General features: G+C 41.6%; 1 protein-coding gene across 1 annotated transcript in view; it reads right to left on the bottom strand.

Annotated features, from left to right (window-relative positions):
• The window catches only part of CDH8 (cadherin 8), a 221297-nt gene extending 204853 nt beyond the window's left edge, over nucleotides 1–16444 (bottom strand). Inside the window, exon 1 of the mRNA XM_081921769.1 lies at nucleotides 15495–16444. The gene's annotated coding sequence lies outside the window, so the exon portion shown is untranslated. The remainder of the gene's footprint in view (nucleotides 1–15494) is intronic.
• Nucleotides 16445–26126: the final 9682 nt, after the last annotated feature.

Below are 26126 nucleotides of genomic sequence, written 5' to 3'. Positions count from 1 at the left end.
ACTGACTGTTGGAAAAGGAAGTCAATTATCCATTTGTTAGTTGCTTGGGAAACTTGGTGTATAGCAAAGAAGTAAAAGAAGAAAAGTGCAATCTTCAAAATTCCAATAAATGGCTGTTTATCTTTGGCCCTTTCATCATTTTTGGGGCAGTTTAGCTTTTCCTTTAATAAAAGCAATACTTAGAATGGAAACACACACACACACACAGGACCAAAGGCTCCAAAGCTATCACCCTCATTCAGGTGAATAGCTCTTAATTCATTGCAAGATGAATGATCTTGAATTAAGCCTGTCAACTTGATGTATGCTAAGGCAATCCTAAATAAATGCAAAATATAAAGTGATGTAAAATGTAAGTTGTGTGAAATTGGAAAAGTGGAGACCAAGGTGTTCACATGCAAAATCACAGAAACCTAGCATTTCTTTTCTTTTCTTATCAAGTATATATATATACCACTAACTTGATTTTCTAAAATATAAAAAAACCTCTAAACAGATTGAAGATTTATTTGTGATGGTTTTATATCTCTTTTTTAAAACAACAACAGGATGGATGGATGGATGGATGGATGGATGGATAGATTAGATAGATAGATAGATGATAGAGATAGATAGATAGATAGATAGATAGATAGATAGATAGATAGATGATAGATAGATAGATAGATAGATAGATGATAGATAGATAGATGATAGATAGATAGATAGATAGATAGATAGATAGATAGATAGATAGATAGATAGATGATAGATACTAACAAAATATTCACAGCTTTGGGAATATTCATAAATCTGTTGAAGATCTGCATAAGCATGGAACTTGAGATGTTGTGAAATATTCAGTATCCTAAGTCTGTAAAACTGTCAGGTAGTAAGCTCTATTGAAAACAACAAGACTTTTTCTGCATAGAAATGTATAGCACAGCACTGTTAGTATCCTAGCTTTATTAATTTTCCTTCTCGCTCTAGCCAAAGTGCAAGATGGAGAACCTGTGTGATTCCATATGTTACTGAACTGCAACTCCCATTATCTCTAACCATTGACCATGCTGGCTGCAGCTGATGGGAGTTGTAGTCCAGCAACATGTAAAGGAGCACAGGTTCGTTGCACCTGGGATGGATAGATTTGTGAAAGGTGAAGCAGGGAGAGAGGCTGAAATTGTATCTGAGGGGGGCAGGCTCTGCCCTTGCCTAGTTTTGCTTTGGATAATGATTGTCTTCTTCCTTGAATATCTTTGGTATGGGATTTCAAAATCCCTTAGCTATAACTCAGATGCACAATGCAGTCTTCTCCCAGTTTCTTTCCTCTTTTTTGTTATTACTGGATTGCTCCATCTTCTCACTGACACCAACAAAGAAACAATATATATATGCCCCTCCCTTCCCAACTCTTCCGTGCATTTACTTTCCACAGTCTTCGAACAACGCTCCTGTTTGCCTTTGGCTTCATGCTGCTCTGTCTGTTCTTTAACCTGATTCCTTTTTGAGTGTTATATTCGCCACTGCAGGTATTTGGTTACACTGGCAACAGCACCACTTACGCGATGCAGTTGTTTCTTGAGAATTTGAACAGGGGGTCTATTTGCCCTCATTGTAGGATCTGCATTCCAGAACCCACGTAAACACACACACACACAGAGAGAGAGAGAGAGAGAGAGAGAGAGAGAGAGAGAGAGAGAGAGAGAGAGGTTGTCCTCTTTCAGATGGCTGGTCCTTGTTCACAGCAGCGCTCCTGAATGAAGCCTGTTAATTTAATGTGTACAAACACAGGACTTTAAATGTATTCAGGTAGTTCCCTTAATGGAGCTACCTGAATGCCATCTCCCGGTAATTACATGAGCTTATTACAGTAACTCTCTTTACTCTTTATTCAAGCCACCACCACCCTGTTACTTGTTACCTTTGCTTGCTGCAAGGATCTAAAAAGTAGGCTAAGCTCTCCAAGAAAGAGCTGTATTTTTGTGTTTCACGTCCAAAGCAGTCCGCTTCCCTGCCCTCTTGTTGGGGTAAATACCAGCTTTGCATTGCTTACAGAGAAACAAAACCCTTGGCTAAACTTTGTCGATGGAATTAAAGATTTGTTGGTGAACAACAGATAATTCCATGCTTCTTGCCATGCAGTGGTGGGAATCAGAGTTTTTGCTTTGCTGGTACTGTTACAGGTGCCACATAATACCGGTTCCACATTTGTAAGAACTTGATAGTATAGCATGGCAGGATCTACACTTTTGGAATGCCCTGCTTACTGATATCAAGCAGGTGACTTCTCTGTACTCTTTTTGCTGCCTGCTAAAAACGTTTTTATTTGGAGAAGCCTACTCAGATGTTTAGAAAGTTAATGCAAGTTTTCAACTGGTTTATTTCCCCCCTGCTGTTTATTGCTATTTTAGCTTTTTGAAAGTTTGAAATTACTGTAGCTAATTTTTCTTATCAAAATTTTGATTGTTTTATCTTTTTGTAATCTTTGAGGTTTGTTTGCTTTCACAATAAAGTAGTGTATAAATTTACTTCTTATCCTACATGCTTTGCCAGTTGCCATAAGACTGCACAAGTGATCTCAAAGACTTGCTGACTTTTGCCAGTGTCTAGAGGACAAAGGACCTCTGAGGGGCCTGCACCTCCATCATCCCAGGTAGAATACCATGGGAAGAAGATGACCACATTGATCCCTGCTATCAGCCTGAGAAGCTTGCTTCTCTTTCTGTCCCCCTCCCCACCACTAAGAACTTTGATCCAACAGCCAATTAAGGAGAAATAAAGAAAACTTTCACTTTTTGTTTCTCTCTGTTTTTGAGATTTCTGCATCAGTTTGTAAGTTTTCTTTTTCTTTTAAAGGCCTTGTGTATATTCATCAGCATTTTAGTACGTTTGTACATTTTAGAAATGTTTACTATATTTCCAAGCACAATTCAAAGTGTTGGTGCTGACCTTTAAATCCCTAAAGGTCATACCCAGTATACCTGAAGGAGCGTTTCCACCCCCATCGTTCTGCCCAGACACTGAGGTCCAGCGCTGAGGACCTTCTGGTGGTTCCCTCGCTGCGAGAAGCCAAGTTACAGGGAACTAGGCAGAGGGCCTTCTCAGTAGTGGTGCCCGCCCTGTGGAACGCCCTTGCACCTGATGTCAAAGGAAAAAACAACTACCAGACTTTTGGAAGACATCTGAAGGCAGCCTTGTTTGGGGAAGCTTTTAATTTCTGAAGGACTATTGTATTTTAATATTTTGTTGGAAGCCGCCCAGAGTGGCTGGGGAAATAATAATAATTATTTAGTGTCTCCCCCCTCTCCCCCTCCCCCCCTCTCTCTCTCACACACACAGACTCTCTCTCTCTCTCTCTCTCTCTCTCTCTCTCTCTCTCACACACACACACACACAGACACTCTCTCTCTCTAGCTCTCTCTCTCTCTGTCTGCAATGTGTTTACCCTGATAATGTGCATTAGTATGTATATTCGAGGGGACGGAGTTTTGCATTTGGGAGCATTGCATTAACACGAGAAGCAATTCCATTTTTTCTTATGTCCCTATTTACAAACCACCATTTCATTCTGGCACAAGCTGAACCACCTCCTCTACCTCTCCTCTCCAGTAGCCTATGTTGTATCTATCCTTTAAAGATAATAATCCTAAGGACAGAGCCTATCCCTCATTTCCATTTATGTACAGCAGGAGTGGCTAATATGCTGCTCTCCAGATGCTGTTGCACTGCCAGTACCACCATTCCTGATCATAGGACATGCAGACTGGGGCTGATGGGAACTGGCCTCCAATAATTTCTGGAGGGCCTTAGGTTATATACCCTTGATGTACCATCAGCACGGTATTGAATTTTTGTTTGATGTCACATAAAGCCACTTCAGGATGCTTTCTTTCTTTTCTGCCTGAAAAGTGGGAGAAAGATTATATAAATAAATGCTGATAACTCCATTGTTAGTAGAACAATATTTAGCTACAAACATTTCCAATAGATTTTACTTTCAGCAAGTGAAATAAACACAGTGGAAAGCTGCTTTTCAGCAAATGTGCATAAGATCGCACCATTACTTTCCCCTGGACTGGGATATAGGATCAATTTGGTTTGGTCTGCATTTTAACGAGAACCAATACACAATCCAAAACATGCTATCTTTCAGAACTTGCATTTCTCTGAATTTTGCAATGCACTTTTTAAATTAAAAAAGCTTTATGAGTTTTCACTTCGGGGGGGGGGGGAACAACAACAGTGCAGAACAGTGGTGAACTAAAAACTGGAAGAATGAGTAATTGAGAGAAAATGAAATTGACGGGTTTATCCATTCCTACCTCTGGATGAGAGATTTACAATACATTTTTTAATATTTAGTGTTATTACAAGTATGCAAGGAGGATTTCAGTGTAGGCAGAGATACTCCAATAATAATAATAATAATAATAATAATAATAATAATAATAATAATAATAATAATAATTATTATTTCCCCAGTGGCTGAGTTTCCCTAGCCACTCTGGGCAGCTATAAGCAGATTGCACAACCAGCAATCCTTCGTTTTCTCAAAAGAAAGCATAACACATGCACCCAAACACCCACATACCCAAATAACTAGCATTTCTCTCCTCTTCCTCTCTGAATGCAAACTGTAAACTTGGATCAAAATCATATCCCTGATCTCTCCAAGTACTTGGATGCTGTCCCTTTCCCAAACTTTTTCATGCATCTTGCTTTACAAAAGCTGGATAGTGATTTTCACTTATCAAAGGATGCTAACATTCTTTCATTAAACTCCTGGGCTCCTCGTTCACAGTGACCAAGACAGCTATAATTCTGAAAGAAAGAAAAAAGCTTCACCAAGAGCAGGTCTAAACAATCTGTGATGCCCCAAACTGCATGCAGGTTACCAACCATGTATAGCAGCCCCAGTGGGCTCAGTACATCTCCTGTTGTTGCCACTCATCTGGGACTTGAAATGCAGGGGCCTGTCAAGCTTCTGGTAAACCACAATCCATGGCTGGGTGGCCTGCGTTCAGCTTGGTGGGTTGTAAGTTGTCTTTTTTTTCCTCAGTGAAAAAAACATCGTCCAACTTCCCCTTTACTTGCAAGTATATTTTGGACTCTACATTTTGTATGAAATTATCTACTAAAACACTCAGTGAGCTCAGATTACATAGGTTTGGGAAGAGTGTGTGTGTGTGTGTGTGCCTTAATAGCATTTAAGAAAACTACTCATTCTAACAGACTGACATTTTTCTCTCTTTCTCTCTTTGCTAAGAAAGCCCATGGGTCAGTGGAAAAGTGAAGACAAAGAATCACTAAAGGAAGTAGCTCACACTACATACTTGAGCTGGTGAGTGATAAAAAGGAGTTAAAATGATGTGGTTTTTATTTACTTAAAAATGACGCCACCGTAACAAATTACCCTTGTTTTTGTATCACTTATCACTGAACATAAAAGCCCCCAACATGTGTTAATCGCAGGAAGTGTGCTTCATGCAGTTACATTGGAGTGGCTAAATTTGAAGAATATATATATATATATATATATATATATATATATATATATATATATATATATATATATATATATATATATATATATTAAAAAAAGAACCTCATGAAAATTCATCAGCGTTTTATTGTGAATTTATTCCAGTGTAGTTTTGCATTTTATTTTGTGAAATATACAGAGCATATGCAGAGCAATTTCCTCAAATATAATGAATTTTTGAATCATTTTCACTAATATATGCAGTTTTGTACACATTACTTGGCTGAAGAAATGCATTGCAAATTTCAGAGAAGTGTAAATTTCAAAGGATGGCTGGGTTTCAGTTCACATATTTGTCTGAGAGAGTGAGAATTAAAAGGGGAACTGAATCATATTTCTCCTTCATGCCAAGTCAGAGCTAATAAGAACATAAAAAGAACCTTCTGGATCAGACCAATAGCCCATTGAGTCCAGCATCCTATTCTCACAATGGCCAACCAGATTCCTGTGGGAAATCAGCAATCGAGATTTGTGTACAATAACATTCTGCCCTCCTTGGATTCCCAGCAACTGATATTCAGAAGCATTGCTGCCTAAAGTTGTGGAGGCACAGCATACCCACCACAGCTATCAGCCATTAATAGCTCTCTCCTCCGTGAATTTATTTTAAAGCCATTCAAGTTGGTGGCCATCACTGCCTCCTGTGGGAATGAGTTTCATAGGTTAACTATGCACTGTGCGAAAAGTACTTTATTTTATCTGCCCTGAGTCTTCTAGCAAAGGATCCCAAGGTTAAGTGAGCTAAGCGTGCCTCTAAAACCATAGACCATGCTCTTCCAGGCAATCCTAAGTTAAAAGCAATCAACTTACTTTGATGGCCCTTAATCTATTCTAACGTAGGATGAGTCTTAGTATCTCCACCCCCAGGGCATCAGCAAGTGGGCAAGGACGTCAACACAAATGAAGTCTATAAGTGAGCTGCTGCTCACTTAAGCACTGTGGTTGTGCACATACTTAGCATCTACGCAAACTGAAAAGGGTGTGGTTTTTCTTTGTGTTGGTTCAGAAAAGGTCCCTGCTGTCATAGTAGCTTCTCTTATCGGAGGAAAGTTGTGTGGCCTCTACCTGTTCCTGTTCTCACTCTGTCTTCCTCCTTTGCAAAGAAACAGCTGAAAATGCAGTTGTCGAAATGCTTAACACCTGTCTTACATTGGCTTGGAATTGCTGTCACAACTTGTTAGTGTGGGTAAATGCCAAACAATCTGTACGTCACTCAGAAATAAGTCACGCTGAATTCTGTGGCCATTACTCTCTAATTATGTACAGGATCGCAACCTGAACTGCTTAGTCTTAAAGGTGCCACACAGGTCTGTTGACAAGGGCTCACATGCAATTCCAGATCTATGGAGAAAGATGATTCCCCTCGCCCAGCTTATTCACTTCTGTTTCTTCTTTCCAGAATGGGAAATGTGCTAGAAGGATATTAAGTAGACTATGTAGACTAGGACCTGGGAGATCAGGGTTAAAGTCAGTACTCAGCCTTGAAGTTCTTTACATGGCCTTAGGCCAGTCACCATCTCTCATCATATCTCTCAGGGTTGTTGTGAGGACGTCATGGTGAAAAGGAGACTCATGAACGCCACATTGAGCTCCTTGGAGGAACGGTGGAATGCCTATAATCTCAATACTGATATATAAGAATTATAATAATAAATAGCCTCTTCAGCTCTTCAGTCCCAGATTTGATGGAGGTGTGTGGGTGTGCACGTGCGTGTGCACGTATGCGTGGCCAGGTTTGGAATAATGAAAGAGCCTAAAGAAGAAAGCATCAGGGACACTACCAGGATATTCTGGGCTACAAACATTAGACTGCCCAGCACCAGTCTGAATACCAGTTCCTGGAAGCCATGGGAGGGGTGAGTGCTCTTGGCCTTGGATCCTGCTTGCTGGCTTCCCATAGACATCTAGTTGGCTACTGTGAGAACAGGATGCTACACTAGATTGATCACTGTTGACCCTAACTTCTCACAAGGAGTTGTGCTGCATCATGGGGGCATGCACCAAAAGGTCCCCTCCTTGCCTGAACAGGTGGGTTTGGGGTAGGCAAGATATGACCACCTCACCTTCAACATACAGGATTGGTTCATCCATTATATCAAGCTTAGCAGTTAAGTGATTAGATTCTTGCACATTTTCATTCTGTGCAGATCATTTTGTATTAGTAAAAACAGCCTTAGTTTACTCCAACTATGGTTTTCTTGTTACAGATAGGTAGCCGTGTTGGTCTGCCATAGTCAAAACAAAACAAAATTCCTTCCAGTAGCACCTTAAAGACCAACTAAGTTAGTTCTTGGTATGAGCTTTTGTGTGCATGCACACTTCTTCAGATACTGAAGAAGTGTATCTGAAGAAGTGTGCATGCACACGAAAGCTCATACCAAGAACTAACTTAGTTGGTCTTTAAGGTGCTACTGGAAGGATTTTTTTTTTTGTTTTGACTATGGTTTTCTTGTCTCTTTATTTTCTGCCTCCACTCACAAATCAAACAGGTGTGAATTAAGTTTGCAGAGACACCTGTTTGTTACATGGATAGATTAAATATGCATAAAAGTACATTATGTGTGTACTTGAAAAACATTAAACCTTCTCTGGTTTAAGGCTGTCTAATGAGTCAAAAGCAGAGAGAACCAGCTCTCAGACACTTTTGATCAGTTGTCTGCTGGTATTGTTCATGTACAGAATAATGAAGGATTCTTAACCAAATACCTTCTCTTTCTCTTCTACCACAACTAGGAGTTAACAGATCTGTCATTTTTTATTTCTGATGGTTTCTCAAATTTTTAATCTTAAGTTCAGATCTCTTTTTCAAAAGAAAGAAAGGAAAGGAAAATGTCCCCGTGAAAGTTGATCAGGATTTTAGTGAGAATTTGTCCTAATATGCACATTTCTGTATACAAATTTGCCTAATACACATGTTTGCAAAGCAAAATCCTCTAATATAATTCATTTTTTGTATAGTTTTCACCACTGTGTTCATTTTTATGCTCACTTTAGCAGTTTTGCACACATTACTTGGCCAGAGAACTGCACTGAAAAATTCAGATAAATGTGCATTTCAAAAGATGGCTGGGTTTCACGTATTTGCCTCTGAGAGTGAAAATTGGGCAAGTTGGCCCTTAAATGTGAACAGGATCAAATTCCTCCACCATTCCTACTTTCAGCACTCTTCATTTCACATAGGCAAGTTTCAACTAGTTCCTGCCAATCTGTTCTCTCACACATTCTCATTCTCTCTCTGACCCATGCTTGGTTTGGTGAGGGTTGCATTAGACAATCCAAACACTCTCAGATCAATTCAAAGGACAAGGGATGGGAAGCAAGCTATGCAAAGCACGTTAAAGACAAATGGAGTGCCCTGTTACTGAGAAGAAGGTGTTAACCAGTCAACACCTTAAGCTCCACTTATCACTTCTGCTTTATCAGCTTGAGTGTGCTTGTCCTGTTCTTCAGGAAAATTGCTTAAATATTAATGGAGGCCATATATATGATGTTTTATTATCATTTCCCCATGTCATCTGCTGAGACATGGCACGAAGCATTGTTGTCTCAGCCTCGATTTTTGTCTTCAGACAGCATTACCTGTCATGTGCATAATTAACGGAAGAAGCATCAACAGCCTTCCTTTGTAACAAGACAGAGTCTGAAATCAAGATGTTAAGAAGGGATTAATCTTTCTGAGTGCATGCATGGAATTTATCTCAATGGTTGCATCATGGGAAGGAAATCTTGACAAAGATACTTGTAGAAGCTCCTGGGAAATCCTGTTGGGAGCATTCTAGGTAGATCAAAGAAATGTAGCTAATATCACGTATCAGCAGACCAAATTAGGAGCTAAAGCTGCTGTCCTAAACCAGTGCCTTGGAGGCATGTTCAGTGAAGGAAGCAGGATTTATGTGATGCCTTGTTAAATTCTGCAGCCCTCTCATCATACTAGAAGTTGAGGGTCACCCAAATCAATGAGATACATGCTACAATCTAATGTAAAATTAAGCATGATGTTTTGAATGTGTTTCAATGGGCTTTAGGGTGCTCACATTTTCAATCTGATGCAGCCTTACTATGAACTCAGTGGAATAAATTTTAGGACTGAGATGCAAGGGTTGGATTTTCAGTGATAAAGTTAACCAGGATTTCATTGCTGCATTTCAGTGTAGAGAATACTACCAGCCCACCTTTTTCAGGTGTTCAAAAGAAGAAATAGACCTGGCTCTAACAATTTTTTTACATTAACAAAATGCATGCAAAATGTGCATTTTAGAGGAAATACTTTGAAAAACACTGGAAAGAATGTGCAGTTTACAGAAAGAATACATACAAAATGTGCACAATATACATCTGGATTTTGCATGCCTTCTTTCATGCACCCACAAAGAAATAGGATGGAACACGACCTATGCATGACTGAGTGAAACTGACTCATATTGGACTTAGGTTGGTCCACCCATTCCCAACTTCAGAAAAGTGTCAATTTCACCAAAAGTAAAATTGTTCCTCCCCCTTTCATTTGAACATCTGAAGGAAGCTTTAATCTAGAACTACTATAATTTAAGTGACTGTATGTGTAAAAACAATTATCCATCTTGAACGTGTTAGCAAAGATTGATATTTACATTATCCCAATTCAGTCCCTCACATCTACCTAGGCATTGGGAGTTTAAGAACCTATTTCATACCGAGTCATACCTTTAGTTCACATAGCTTTGTACTGTCTGCACTGAATGGCAGTAGCTCTACAGGAGTCTTCCCAGTCTTGTCTGGAAATGTTAGGGACCTTTTACATGCAAAGTTTGTGCTCTGACCTACAAACTGCCCCCCCCCCCACACATTATGGATGCTATTGGATGTGGATTACTAGCAGGATAGGATGCTATATAAATATTCTGAGTGTAGCAAGTAGATTCTGCCTTGAGCAGTTAGGGTTTAAGGATGTGTTTGTAAAAGCAGGTGGTTTTCAAAAACAAAGCTTGAAAATATCACAGTGAAACGCATATGCTTGAATTTGTGCAAAATCTGGTCTCCACTCTAAAGGTTATGCAAATGGGCTCCAGCCAGCTTCATTTGAAGTACTTTAGTATAAAATTGCTTTGGGGGATCAGGCCGTAAACTGAGAAGGTTTACATCCTAAATGACATGTCTTGAACTCATTTCTGTTTCTGACCTTCTACAGTTGCCAGGTTGATCTCATTTTCTCTCCCTTGTTATACCTGCATCACATCTTCAGAGGTCACATTCTGTAGTTCTGGAAACTTTCCAGTTTCCACATCCCAAATCTCAGTCTGTCAAAACTGAGATTTAAGGACCGATGAAGGATGGTTTCCAAACAAGGAAATCATGAAAAAGATTTATGAGATTTACAAAACTACTCTGCATTGTCATGCATGTGTATTTGCATGTTCCAACACTATCCATAATCCAAATGCTATTGCTCTTAAAACTGCACATTTTACAAACAGCAAAAGAATGGTCTTGCTTTCATAACCTTATTGAAGGCTTTGGAAGGAACCTGTGTGGTTACTGCTGGACGCAAAGTGCTAGACAAAATTAGCATGTGGGTATATTATTGCCCACTGCTGACAGTAAGATTTCTACACCCACAATAACCAGAACCAAAACCAAATAAACAGAACTATATCAGCTAAATTGAAATTAGATTATCAGGCATTCCCAAGGACTAAGATTTAAACACCAGGAGGCTGAACCTTTGATCCCAGTATACCGACTTAGATGCTAAACAAGGAAACACACAAAACAAACATTTGTATGCTTCTTTCTCCCATGAAATTCAAAACCCTTGCTATGAATGCTGATCAATCAACAAAGAAGTACTGGAGTGGTCATGCTTGAAAATCTCTGAAGTGGTGGAATAAGTATTTATATGGGTCTGTGGATAAACTGATGGAGGAACAGAGAAGATGCTCCATCATCAGGACAGAGATTCTACATCCTGGGTGAAATCCCATTCTCACCATTTGCGCTGCCAATTGCATGGAGTTTTTCTTATTCATTGGAAATGCTGAGAGGGGAAGAATTCTGGAAATTTAACACCCTGAGTCACCAACTACTCTGCTATGGTGTATTGCCGTGAAATTGCTAACAACTGGATTAGCCACTGGTGCAAACAGAGGAGTTGTTACCTCTGCTTTTAAACTGGTCTTCCCAAATCCTTCAGCTAACAGTGGAAAATATCCGAAGGGATGTTAGGTGCATGTTTGACTTCTTGTTTTCAGTTTCTATCCAGTATTTCCAAGCTTGGGAGCATCTGAAGTTCAACTACGTGTACAGTCGGCTACCTGGTGTAGCAAATGAAGTCAATAACCAAAGAGTGGCAAGGCTTGCCATTTTGTTATGCAACCATCATTAGCGTGAGTTGTGTGTGGGACTTTCACTTGAAAGTTGGCCCATTACCAAACAATGTTTTCACCAAAATATGCTTAGACATTTATATATAAAGAGTATCAGCATCAGTTTCCATTGCAGCTTACTAATCCTCCTTTATAACAACCACTTTTTACTAGTTTAAAGAAACCCACACTCATTCTCCATATGGACACAATCTAGCGTGAAAGGCTCATTTCTATTTTCAAAAGTTAGATGGCTTCCTCACTGAAAATTTGTTTCTGTGCCAACAAAGAACACCAAATTTGCATTTGTACATGATCTTTGTTAATAGCTGGTACAAAGGTGAGAGCCAAATCCTCACTTCCACTGATTAAAATAATATCAGTAGTCATTATTGGTAGAGATAAAAATTCTCAATAGCAAAAATATGCAGTTTTTGGAGTACACACACTATACAAAATACATAGGGTGTTATAATATGCCAACTAGGTGAGACTCGGCAACTGTGTGAAAAAATGCCTAGATCTCCTTTTATTTATACTGGCCACCAAGGTTGTGGCTGCATGTATGCAGCAAATGTGTGTGCCTGGGAAACAATGTAACCTAACTACATGCGTACCCATCTCTATGCCCACTCCCCAATAAATAAGGCTTGCAAAACACATTCATAATATCAAGAGCAAATAAAACTGACAGTATTCAATCCATTTGTGGTTTCTGCAGTGATGAAATACAATTGGGCTGTTTTACAGGGATGTAAAAAAAAAAATGAAAGAGATTTAGATGTGGACTGGGGCTGCCTTGACAATCATTTTATAGCTTTTGGGAGAGAGTTTTGAAAAAGTACTGTGCAGGTATGGCTGAGGTGTCCTGAAAAATACACTAGGACACATTGTCAATGTAGGAAGCAATGCCAGAGTGTTTGGAAGAGCTGTATTTATCTTCTCTTTTCCTCCTTTTTAAAGAGGAGAGCAAAGAAATGGTTGTTTACCAACCACATGAAAAGTGTTACAGGGAGACATATTTTAACCAGTATTTCCCAGAAACTTTGGTGTTTGTTTTAAAAGGTTCCTTCATTTCCAAAGCTATTTTTAAGGGACCAATTTCCATTTAATTAAAAACAATAATAATTGATTCCCCCAAACTTATCATGTCTCTCAATCCCAAAATACAGCTGGCAGTTATCTCCTATTTCAGAAGGCCCTCAAGATGCAGCTAAGTACAGATATTGTGGAGGTTAATTAATATCCATCATATAATTGCAAGCATTTCAAGGGGAAAGTGTGTGCGTGTGTGTGTAAGCAACACAAGAATCTATAAAAAGCAATATTGCAGGGGGAGGGTGAAATCAGCTGCATTTCACAGGGAAGACTGTGGTTCAGATAGCAAATAGTAAAACATAACTATTATGTTGGATGCATGGAACAGTTAGACGAGACTGTGCTTAGCTATCCCTTTCCTTTGGTGTACTTCTCCTCCCCCTAAAAAATAAATAAATTGGGAAAGTGATACAATTGGCTTAGAGCTAAGACCAACTTCTTATTATAAACTTTGATTTTTAATTGCTATCATTATTATTACTAATAGTGACATTTTCATTCCTGGCACTGCATGTTTGCAGAATACCCCCACTGCAGTGGAATATTTAGTCTCCGTCTGTTCTTCTGCATGGTTTCTCAGACAGCTAAAAAGTGAATTTAGACCATTGGGAACTCTGTGATTCCCTTTGATTATTTTCAACAAATCTTGGCTTTCTGTAGCAGGTCAACTCCAATTGGATATCCCTTGCCTTAATTCTAGGATTCCTGCTAAACGCTTTCCTTGGAAAGTGCCACATGGAGCAATCCAATCCTAAGAATGCTTACTTGGAATTAAGTCTCAATGATGGCAGTGAATTTACTTTCTGTAAGGGCAGAAGACTACAGTCTTAGCCCCTGTCTGCAAAGAAAGCCTTGCTGGGAATTTTCAAGAGAGGGTGGATAAAGTTAAGAGGCTTCTCTATAGCTTTGCTGGTTATCAGTGACATTATTTAATTGGAACTGAAGTGAGCAGCTGTTAGATCCCTCCTAATGCAAACATTATGTTATGTTTTGAGTCCATGGCCGGTTAACAGTAATGGGTGACTGACAAAGAGTGGTGCTCCTGGGAATCAATAGCCAGTGGTTCTTCCTCTCTTACCTCTTCCTTCAGCATATTATCAACCTTAAGGATAACTCTTTTTGTCTGTCTGTATCTGCATTTATTTCTGTATCCAAGGGAAGGGGAAGTTAAAGATGGAATTGCGCTTAACATAGTTTGGTACCTGTTGGCATCGATGGCTGGTTTTGCAAGTCACTTTGGAAGGATTCCATCCAAATCTGCAGCCTATTTAAGTTAAAACTCTAAGCCTTGTATCCTTGCAGAAACCACGTTAACCAGCACTGCCACTCCTCTGGTGACTCCTTTAAGAAAGCCCCTACCAAGACCACCTGCAAAAATAAGGACCTAGAGCAAATCCCTGCCTCCATTGCCCCAAATCTGAGATGTTCTGATCTGTTGCCTGTGCTGTTCCATGGCTGAACAAAATGTTCTGCCATGGCTCACTGTAGCCTGGCGGGGAAGACTGTTTGACAGCTTGATTGGGATGTTACTACCCAGCAGCTGTTAGATACAAGCAGGCATGTAAGAGAACATGTTATTCCTCCAAGCCTTCTCCCCAACACCACCCCTCCTCAATTCTGGATGAAGCGCTTAGGAGAGAGAGAAGCTGGCTTGGAGGGAGGGGGTCAGTAGTGTTTTCCGTATCTTCCTTGGAAAGCATGTCATTATCAAGGGACTGGAGCTAACATGGGGTGCGGTGGGGGCTGATCCTAAGTTTCATCTTGATATGGCTGCAGCTTTGCTAAGGTAGGCAACTGAGGTCCGTTCCCTTTTTGGGGGAAGGGGGGCAGCAACTTGTAGAAAAGGAGCTTGACTGCTCACTTACTGCTTTGAGAAACCGGGAGGAGAGAGGCTCACTTCTAAACCCTTGATTTTCTCAGCCAAAGTAGCATAATATTTAACATTAAATGAAAATAATAATGTTAATTTTCTCCCTCCTCTCTGCTTTTAGATTGCCCCTCTCCACCACCCCAGTTTATCCTCCTTTCTCTGTATCTGGCTGGCGGCTGGCTGTGTTCTTTTTTTAGAAGGCGATTCTCAATATATGGGGGGGGGGGGGTTAGAGAAAAATTCTCAACACCAACCAGGCAACGTCTTTCAAGTCTTGAATGTATGCCTGGATCTATCAACCAGATGGTGGGAAAGAGACCAGTGGTTTAGTGTTCTAAAATGAGGGGGGGCACAAACACCAACCCCTCCACCACCGGTGACCACACGCCACCCCACCGCTATCGCAGAGTCCTGCAGAAAGGCATGTCCGGAATGGGCACCTTGAGATCTTCCACCACCATCCTCACTCCGACCCCCCAAACCAGGAATCCCCAAGAAGACCCAGCTGGATAAGTAGACAAAACTATTCGAGCTATCAGAGAGACCGAGGTAGCTGGAGATTGATACTTCTCCCTCCGCGACCCTCTTCCTCTCCTGGTGATAAGACTCTCCAACCCAGGAGAAATCTTATCACGTACCAAAAAAGAATAACGGCAAAAGGTACCTCCTGCTTGGCTTCTTCCCCCCCGGAGCTCCAAGAAGGAACGTCTTGCAAACTCCTACTTCAGCGCGGTGAAATAAATACGGTTCCCTCCTCCCCTCCCCAAATAATCGTAAGATTCGACTGGAAAGGTGGCTACTTGTTCTTTCAGCGGGAGGCGAATAGTCGCCAGCCCGGGCGAGCTTGGCCAAGAGCGGGTACCTGCCTCCGACCGGCTTTCATTCTTTCACACCAATGTTGCCTCTGGCTCGCTCGCTTTCCCTCGGCTTTTATTTTTTCTCTTTTTCTAAAAAAAATAAAATAAAATAAAAATATTTATTTCTCCCACGGTCTTGGGGAGCGGGGAGGCGCCGGGGCGACTGGGGCTCCTCTCCTCTCCGGTCCGGCTGGCCAGGCGAAGCGCGGGGCTGGATCAGTGCCGGGTCTCCGTCTCCCGTTGCAACGCTCGTCGGCGGTGGCGGCGGCTGCAACGGCAGCACAAGCGGCGGCAGCGGCGGCAGCAGCAGCTGCAACAGCCCATCTCCGGCCGAGCGAACGGGAGGGATATTCCAAAATAAATCCACTCATTCAGACGCGCCGAGCCGCTCGCTCGCTCGCTCGCTTTCTGGCTCTCCGACGTGCCCGCCTGCCAAATGGAACTGTGAAGCGATGTGGGGGAAGAAAAAAAAGAAAAGTGAGGAGCGGAGAGCCTCCCCTGACAGTTCTTATTGGGCTGATCTTGGAGGCAGGTCTAAAGGCTCCCGAGAACGCCGGGCTGGAACGCGCGCCTGCTCCATTCCAATCTCGCCGGCGCGCTTAACTTTCTAGTCCTCTTTGGGGGTTTCTGTTTAGCGGCGGGGGGGTTCTGTGTTTTTTTCTCTCCCCCCCCCTTTTAAAGAGCCCTTCCCTCCGCCTGCAAGGCTGCCGCCAGCCGGCTCGGGGCGATTCCTTGGCAAGGACACCACTACTACCACCACCTCCTCCTCACCTGCGCAACTCCCGCCTTTTAAAGACTCTGCTGCTCTTCATTCCTCAAAGCAGGAAAATCGGAGCGAGAGCGAAAAGGAGGAGACTTCAAGCCAAGGGGGAGGGAACGAGGAATCTAGAGTAAACTCCCATCACTGACACCGCGCCAAGCCTGTTGATGTCCTGCCTTTGGCTAGCGTTCCCCCCACTCCATGCAAATTACGGGTGCAATAACTTCTCTTCCCGCTCTTGGAGAGAGAAAACGCAAGGAGAAGGTGCCGCGGGGCACACTGTAGGCCTAAGCGGAGGTGGAGAACTTGTTGCCCTCCCGGTGTTGATGGACTCCGACTCGCATCAGCTGGAGGCAGCTCGGCCAACTGTCAGTGGTGATGGGAGTTGGAGTCTGGCAACATGGGGAGGGCCACAGTTTCCCCAAGCCTGAAGACAGTGGCTGGAAGAAGGCGTCCTCAGGTCCTGAGGACATGAGCGGAGACTTCCTGGGATAGGTTGGAGGAAAGCTGCATCTAACCCCAGTATTCTGTTTCTAGCGTCGCCCAGTCAGATGTCTCTAGATGGTCAAGACGTGAGCAAGGCCCGAAGGTGGTAACACTGAAGGTGGTGCTGAAATAGACAGTGATTTTTAGGTCTATGGCTTTATCTGATCTTTGATGAAATATTTTGAAGGTGCAGGAAGAGACCTGGCTCAGTGGCAGAGCACATGCTTTGTACAAAGAAAGCCTCAGGTTCAAGCCTCCAGGTAGGGCTGGGAAAGACGCCTGCCTTAAATTCTGGAGAGCTGTTGTTGGTTAGGATTGATGGTACTGGGCTGGATAAGGCCATGGTCTGATTTGGGAGTTTCCTATGTTCCTATACTTACAGTAGTGACTCATTCAACTCAGTGTGGTTTATATTCTTCCAAGCACACATGTATAGGATAGCACTGTGGCCAGAAATCAGGACACCTTGAGGGCAGGGAATTCCTTAACTCAAGGTATGTGCATTGTAAGTAGTTCACTTTGTCTTTCCAGGCACCTGACCAACTAATCCATTTCACTGAGTGACTCTAAAAAGCTCTAGCAGTGTTGTGAGGGAGAGATGCATTTGAAACTATGCTCTCTACACAATTTACAATTTCACCAACCTCTTATATGCTCTTTTAGTTCCCCTTTCCCTCAGAAATGAACAAGCAAAACAAAGTTTTAACCAAGTTGGAGTTAATTCTTTATTAGCAAAAGCAAGATCTGCAAGGGAGTGTAAGGTCTAATGAGGACAGCAACTCATCTTCCCCATGCCCACATGAGGAAGTTGCTATGCTTATTAGGCCTGGCACTGCTGTGCAGATCTTGTTTCTGCTAATAAAGAGTTAAGTCAAACTTGGACAGTGTGATTTACTGCTGACTCACTCCTGACAGATTGCTGAGACTGAAGGTCCCTGCCTCCCCATGGTTGTCTCCTCTCCAGAGTTTCTTCCAAGCAATTAGGGACTGTGTCTGCACGTCACCAATCTCTCCTTCACCCTTTTCATGCCTCTTCTGGTTCTGGGAGACAAGGATGGAGGGGAGCTTGTCTCAGCATGAGGGGAAGACACCTGTGACTCTTCACCAGTCTGACTCATCTCTGCTTCTTGGCCTCTCCCCTCCCACTCTCTCTGCCTCTGATTCTAGACTTCTGCCACAGACTCTCCCAGCTCATTAAGTCCTGTTATCTCTTCAGCTTCTTACACCTCTTCCCTGTCTTCTCCCTCTTCTCCCCCCCCCCCGACCACTCACCATTTTCCCACCATCACTACCCAGGCTCTGAGCCTTGGTGGTTCCCCAATTGGCTCCTCCCACCATTCCTCCCATGACAGGGGGGTCGGTTGATTTTTATTGCTGGAGAACTAAACTGATGTGTATTTTAGCAGACACATAACACAGAGACAGACACAGCAGTGATGGCTGGTACCCATTGGGATTGGTAGGTCAGAGTACAAGGGAGCAAAAAAAGCTGGTGGAGACAGAGCCAATGATGGCCAGAACCAAGTAATCCTAGTTTATCCCCATACTCCTCCCTGCTGAGTTCTACTGGTTGTAAGCAAGGAGGTGGGCAATTGGGTCTGGCTAAGGGCAGATTGAGGCCATGTACACATTGACAATTTAAAGTGCAACTAGAGATCCTCCCCCACCTCAATTTGAGTTGAAGCTGATTTGATGGGAAACACATCAAAATGATGTATTTGGTTTTTCAAAAGAAAACAGCATGCAGGATAGATGTGGATTGAGGTTATTTTGTGCACACCACTTCCCAAACTAGCAGTGGGAGTGTACTGAATGCAATGCAAATGGGAATATGTACACAGCCTGAGGTTGGTGGGGTTGGTGCCCCATTTGCTGTAACTAACCAGCCTCTACTGACACACACAAGATCAGTGCTTTCCTGTTTGTTGAATAAATTGATCTGAAATGCCCACCACCATTTAGTTACCAGTACTCATAAGAAGATCTCTGACTGATCCAAGGTCCATCTGGACAAGCAATGTTTTCCCAACAGCCTCAAAGATGCCTCTGGGAAGCCCACAAGCAGGGTGTGAATGGAAAAGACCTTCTTCACAGTTATATCCTCATTTCATTTCATAATTTCATTTCAATGGAATTGAAAGCATGTGCTTTACTGCTGAGCCATGATTCCTTCTCCTCCCCAGCTACAGCTGCCATCATCCCTAACCACTGGCCAGGCTGACTGGGGCTGAGAGAAGTTGAGAGTCCAACAGCATCTGAAGTTTTGTGTGTGAGAAGACAGAAAGGGATAGAAAAAGATCGTGAACATCTGTGGCTATTGATAAACATGCATTAATCTAGAGAGGTAAGAACTGCCATTTATCACACTTTAACCCCCTTGATTTCAAGCAAGGAAAGACATGAGCTATAATATAGCTAATTGTGCAAAGTGATTGTGAGTGCATGTTGTTAGCACAGGCAGAATGGCAACATTGGTTCTCAAACCCACAAGAGAATAGCTCCAGGAGCTACAATTATTCCAGAGGATTACTTTGGAGTTTTTAAAGATCTTGTGAATATGCCTTAAGGCTGCACTCCTACAGCCACTTTCTAAGAGTGAGCCAATTCTAGGATAGCTTGGAATATAGACTGGGTGGAACAAGGCAGCAATAAGTGCCGCATTCAAGTGTGCCATTTACAATTGTTCTAGGGCTCCTCCAGAGCTTTTATCCAGATTTGCTTGCACAAAGCTTACACAGAAGTTAGAATGCATCAATTCTTTATTAAACATTTCCTCTAATTTGTTTGTAGGAAAGTTATGGGACACTGAGCATTCATCCTGCATTCATGCTGATTTGTTTGCAGGATGTTTACAAATCTTCCCATGAAACATTCTTTCAGTCCACACTTTTTAATGCATTTTATAGCTGCAAAAAGGTTATTTTTTAAAGGAAGCACTTCTGCTGCACTAGGACCATGGAGCGGTTTACTCCACTTTTATTGCACAAAGCTAAATTTCAAGGCAGCTTACAATGCCACACCTCAGGACCACAATACCACAAGGACTGCCTTTCTCCATATGAACCTATGTGGACGCTGAGATCATCACCTGAGGCTCTTCTTTGTGTGCCTCCTCCACAAGAGGTCCAGAGGGTGTCAAAACAAGAACACGACTTTTCTGCAGTGGTTCCCTGTTTGCAGAGTGCTCTCTCAAGGGAGGTTCAGCTGGCGCTTTCATTATGCACCTTTAGGCACCAGGCAAAAACCTTCCTCTCCAACCAGGTTTTGAGCTGACTGATATCTGATATCCTTTTAAATGTTTTGCGGGAGGGGGAATTATTGGATTGTTGTTGTTTAGTCACTTAGTCGTGTCTGACTTTTCGTGACCCCATGGACCAGAGTACGCCAGGCACACCTGTCTTCCACTGCTTCCTGCAGTTTGGTCAAACTCATGTTTGTAGCTTCGAGAACACTGTCCAACCATCTCGTGCTCTGTCGTCCCCTCCTCCTTGTGCCCTCAATCTTTCCCAACATCAGGGTCTTTTCCAGGGAGTCTTTTCTTCTCATGAGGTGGCCAAAATATTGGAGCCTCAGCTTCACGATATGTCCTTCCAGTGAGCACTCAGGGCTGATTTCCTTAAGAATGGATAGGTTTGATCTTCTTGCAGTCCATGGGACTCTCAAGAGTCTCCTCCAGCACCATAATTCAAAAGCATCAATTCTTTGGCGATCAGCCTTCTTTATGGTCCCGCTCTCACTTCCATACAGCACTATCCATACAGCTAAAAACATATAAAAACCTAATCTTTAAAAAACAATTAAACATTAGTAGAATTAAAATGTATACATAGAAAAGATCAGACACAGAGATTATTACAGTAAAATAATCACAGCACCAGTCCTTTCCTTTACACTGACTGATAGCAGCCCCCCAAGCTTTCAGGCAGAGATGTTTTTCAGCTTTACCTGGGGGTGACAGTGATTGAATCTCAGACCTTTTGTATGTAATTACTGTGCTTTACCACTGGGGGCACTTGCAGACTATTGCTATTTTGTGGATAGGATACAATGGCATACTAGTAAATTCAGGCTGCACAATTAAAGTGGATTTCTTGCTCTTGCACAGCAAGCCTTCTTAAAACAACAACAACAACAACATAATTTTTGCAGGAAGGAACATACCGAGGTAATGCTTTGGAAAATGTGGGTTAACAATTGTTCAATGCAACACTGTATAACTATGCATTCAGTTTTCATCTTCAGTTATAGATGGTGAAGAAAATTGTTTTACTTTGCATTCAACGTCAGCCCTATATAATTCCCACTTCCCCCCAAAAAATATGCCAACTGAAACACAGCCATCCTTCCAAATTCACACTTCTCCAAATTTTACAATTAAGTTTTCCAGCATGCTAATGGGTGCAAAAGTGCATGATCTAGGGAAAAGTGTGCATAGAAATGTATATGCCAACAGCATATGCATACAAACTGATATACTGGAGAAAATAAGATATAAAGATGTATTATATCAGGAAAAAATTGCTTGCAATAATGTTATCATTAGGAAAAAAATGACTAAAATGTACATGCAGACTTCTAAAATTATTTATTTATTTATTTATTTATTTATTTAATTGAACACACTGCTTAATTGTAAAAAAGCAAAATGGACTACATAATATTAATAATAATAGATGTGGAAATATGGACAACCGATTTTAAAAGTGAGAAAAGAGAGAAAGAAACTGAGAAAATAAAAATTGATAGTTTTGTCTTTTCCTAGTCCCAGCAACCATTGACAGTGGATCATGGGAGTTGTAGATCATCAGCCAGAGAAAAGAGGCATCAACTAAGCAAACGAGTCAAGGCTCACTGGGGGCAGCTAAGAACATAGAGAAGCCTGAGAGGAAATGGACAAGGGAGCCAAATGAGGACAGCCGACAAGGGAAGTGAATGATCATAGAGATGGAAAGCTGTGAGGCAGAGAAGGTGGGAGCACTGCCAAGAGGATGCTGAGGGAGAACAGCAGAGGAGACAGAGAGAAAGCACAACAAAGGAAGTGAGAGAGGGAGAGAAAGAGAAACTTGTCAGGTACAAAAAGGACTGGTTTGTGCAATTGAAACTCTTTCTTCTTTGGAGAAGAAGGGGCAATTTTACACTGAAAACGAAAAAGGACTTCAGCTACAGGCTCTCAGTCAGAATGAACAAAGAACTATGACTCTGTTTGCTTAGGAGCAAGACTAGGGGATCTTATAGAGCATTTATTGTTAACACTCCTTGTTGTGCTGCCAATGGTGTAGTTAATTTTTCAGTATACATGATGATATGTGTACCAGTGGATGAGGAATCAGGACCAGTGGACACTCCCAACTTCACACAATCATAGAATTAATGAGGACCCCCAGTTCCCCAGGTGCAAAGGGCAAGGAAAGGCCAAGCTTTTGGTACCTTGTTTGTGAGTTTGAGTGGACACTGATGATCATATGCCAAGTGGTAATACCATCATTACTAAGCAGTGCAGATAGGGATGGCTGGATCTACCCATTTTGGTTTCTCATTTGTGTGTGTGTGTGTTCATGAAAATTTGTCAGCATTTTTGTGTTGATTTCTAACATAAAATGAAAAGCGGTCATGACATTCTTCAGTTTGTGTGGCTGCTGATAAGTGGTCCTGTGAAGTGCAACATGACAACCCATCAACTGATGGGCAGATGAAAGCTCATAGCTAGTCCCGCCAGCCCCTTCAACACCCCCACCCCTGAGGTTTGAAAGCCCTTTGTAAGCAACCTCTCATGGAGACATTTGCAAAGGGAAATCTGAAAGCCCTGTGGTTCACTTTGAAGTTCCAACAATTGGGACTTCAAATGGAAGCACTGCCTGATGCCAAGCTGAGAAATTAAAATAGCCATCTTCTATTTTCATTATTTCCAGTAATTTCCAGACCCATTTCAAGGCGCTCACATTGATGTTTAAAGGCCTAAACAACTTAAGCCTCAAATATCTGAAAATATCTGAAAAACCACCTCCTTTCCTATAGACCATATCATATATTGTGATTAGCAGAAGGGACTCTCTTAGTGGTCCAACCACTCTCAGAAATTTGGGGTAATAATGGCAGCTCGGAAGAAGGCATTCTCTATGACAGCCTCCCAACTGTAGCATTCCCCATTCTTATCATACAGCTTTTGTCATATGGGGAAAATCTCTTTACCCTGCTGGGATGTATGTGTTGATCATACCTTTAATCTGTTTGATTGGTAGGTACTGGGGACCTTATAATGTAGGGCAAGGTCATTTACACACACACACACACACACACACACACACCATGTCAAGTTTTTATAATGCCTTGTATTTTTTTCCAGCATTCATAGGAGCATTATTTCAAAGAGGACCCCAACAGTGGACCTTACTTAGGTTCAGGGTTCCTAGCAGCTGCCCCAAAATGCTTTCATGAGAGCAATAAACCTGCTAGACTATGTTCCCCCAGCCATCACCAACGGTAAGGAAATTGAGTTTCCTCTGTCCTTTTGTGTTCAGGGTAAAATAAGAATTGCCATTTGCCTTTGTGACTCTAAACATGCAGCAAGAGTGTTGTCTGTCTACCTGCTCCCTCATTTTTAATAGCGTAATCAGCTCAAGACCATAATAATGAGCTATGGTGGACAGTGCATGGTTAGGAGGAACCAATGTTTGACTGTTTGCTTGTTTGTTTATTTCATTTATACCACACCAGTAGCAGCCAGAAGGGTGGGGCAGAGTGGGCAGGCATTGCTTACCTGGCTTCCCAATGTGGAAGTTACTGCTGGTAACTGAGGGGGGAGAGAGAGAAAGACATCAGGTAGGTTGACACATCATGTGCGCAGTGCCATGGTGCTTGCACTGACCTTCTCACCCCCTTTCCCCACCAGACACTACTGACCCCACATTTCCTCAAAGAAGCTCAAGGATGTGTGCATGGTTCCAGTTCATCCTATTTTATCCTCACAACAACCCTGTGAGGATGGCTAGGCTGAGAGACAATGACTAGCCCAAGATTAGCCAGTGAATAACAAGGCTGACTAGAGATTTGAACCCTGTTCTCCCAGATCTTAGTCTAGCACTTTAATTACACCATACTGGTATGTGTAAAACTGGTTTGGGTCATACCCCGTCATAAAACAAATGTTCTTCACCATTTATGTGTTATCCCTTAACATATTTGAAGATGGCTTAATCAATCAATCAGTCAATCAATCATTTAGAATATAGGATTGAATCCCATATCCTTTTCTGTAGGAAAAATCCCCTTTGAATGCAATGGGACTTTTCCCTTAGTCAAGATGTGTAGAATTGTGACATAAATGTTGTAACCTTACATTTAGGCTCCAGTCCATACACACATACCTGGGAGCATATCAGACTGGACTCATAGGTTTTACTTCTGAGTAGTCATGTATAGGATTGCACTGTCAGGCTGTAACCCTCTGTACAATTTTCTGGGAGTCAGCTCCATTAAACACAGTGGAGGTTACTTTTCAGTAAACACACATAGGCAGTCTGATTGTACCTGGTTTAAAGTATCACCACCATGACCCCCCCCCAAAAAAAACCCTACATTTTTTAAACACTGAAAAATGACTCTGTGGAGAGGATGCTTTGTGCTATCACCGGCACCCAGCCAATCAGCACTGTGAGCTGACAGTCCATTTTGCTTCAATCTAGTTGAATTTTGTCTCAAAGTTTCAGTCCTCAGGAGAAGACTGTACTTATGAGAACAATGTGGTAAGTGTGCTTTCTAGAGTGGAGTGGCTCCAGTTAGGATATAAATGGAGTAAGCCATTATAAAAAGCAAAAACAAGAAAAGGAGCACACTAAGTTGTAGCTGCATGTTTATATATGTAGTGGAAGAATCAAGCCTGTATTTCATGAAAGGATTCTCATGCACAGTGGCCACAATTCAGGTAACAAGTACACTGTTCTGAATTTTCATTAACAAATGGCAACAATCATGTATTTTTCTTGCATTTATAAGCATTTGCAATCTTTTATATCAGTTGATAAACAAGATAAAAGCAAAACAGAAATTCTACATACATGCACATAAAAGCTCTTCCTGGAATTCACCAAACAACAACAACAACAAAAAATCCACAATAAGACTATGTGGAAGAACCCAAGGAATAAAAACCTTTCTCACAGATATGGAAAACAGAACTCCATTTTGATATGAGATTTTGTTTTAATGGTATCCCCCTGGATTCCGAAATTTATGGGGTCTGGTTGACTCCTACTGTCTTGAAAAAAAGTAAATGTATATTTAAAACACATGCACATCTACTCAACAGTTATATTTACTAGACAAAGTTCTATTACCATATAGAGTTAGGTTGGTTCCCTCAGGGCACCACAAGCACACTACACCGTGCAAAAGATAACATCAGAAAATGTGGCTTTCCTTTATTTTAGAAAGGAGAGCTGGATTTGCATTGGAGCAAAGAATCGCTCCCCCTCTCCCCATTCATAGCTTTTGCTGGCTGAATAGAAATGAGCTTGCAGATACTATAATGAAAGACTTTAACGCAAACTTTCTGCTTCAAAGGTACATGGTGGTTTTGCTTTTGAACTCCCATGCAGTAAATAGTTTAAGCGATTTGCTGCCTTTTTTGGATAGCAAGAGATGGCCAATGACTGCATCCTTTGAGGTTTCTTTGTTCTCCAGACAGTGGTCTGGGGGATGGGGGGTGAAGGTCAGGTAATATAATTAGGGGTGGATGAGAAATTCAATTTAGTTCACATTTAAAGGCAAACCTACCAATTTTGCACCTTCTGAAACAACACAAAACTGAAACAGCAATCCTACAAAAGTTTTCCTTCTCTGAACTCTGCAATCAGTTTTCTTGCTAAAGAAAAATGTACAAAAGTGCATATATTTGGGTAAAGTGTGCATAAAAATGGATATATTGTACATGTGTATTTGCAAATGAAAATACCTGTTTTAAATGCCCTCTTCCCAGCTATGTAAACATTAAGATATGGCTTTGAAATGTTGAGTTTTTCTGCATGCAACAATGTTCTAAATGCAGTTTCATGATTTTAGGGTAAATCATTTTAAGCAAGTTCATGTGTTGTACAGGCTCAAACCCTCAACTTGAGCAAGGATACAGCAAAAGAAAAATGGAGGTATCTATTTTCTCCCTTCATTAATATCTTGCACCTTTTTATATAATGAGCTA

Source organism: Podarcis melisellensis (genome assembly GCF_964234715.1).
Source record: "Podarcis melisellensis genome assembly, chromosome: 8".
Classification (NCBI taxonomy): Eukaryota; Metazoa; Chordata; class Lepidosauria; order Squamata; family Lacertidae; genus Podarcis; species Podarcis melisellensis.
Note: the sequence above shows the minus strand (reverse complement) of the source record. Positions and strands in the feature narration are given on the sequence as shown.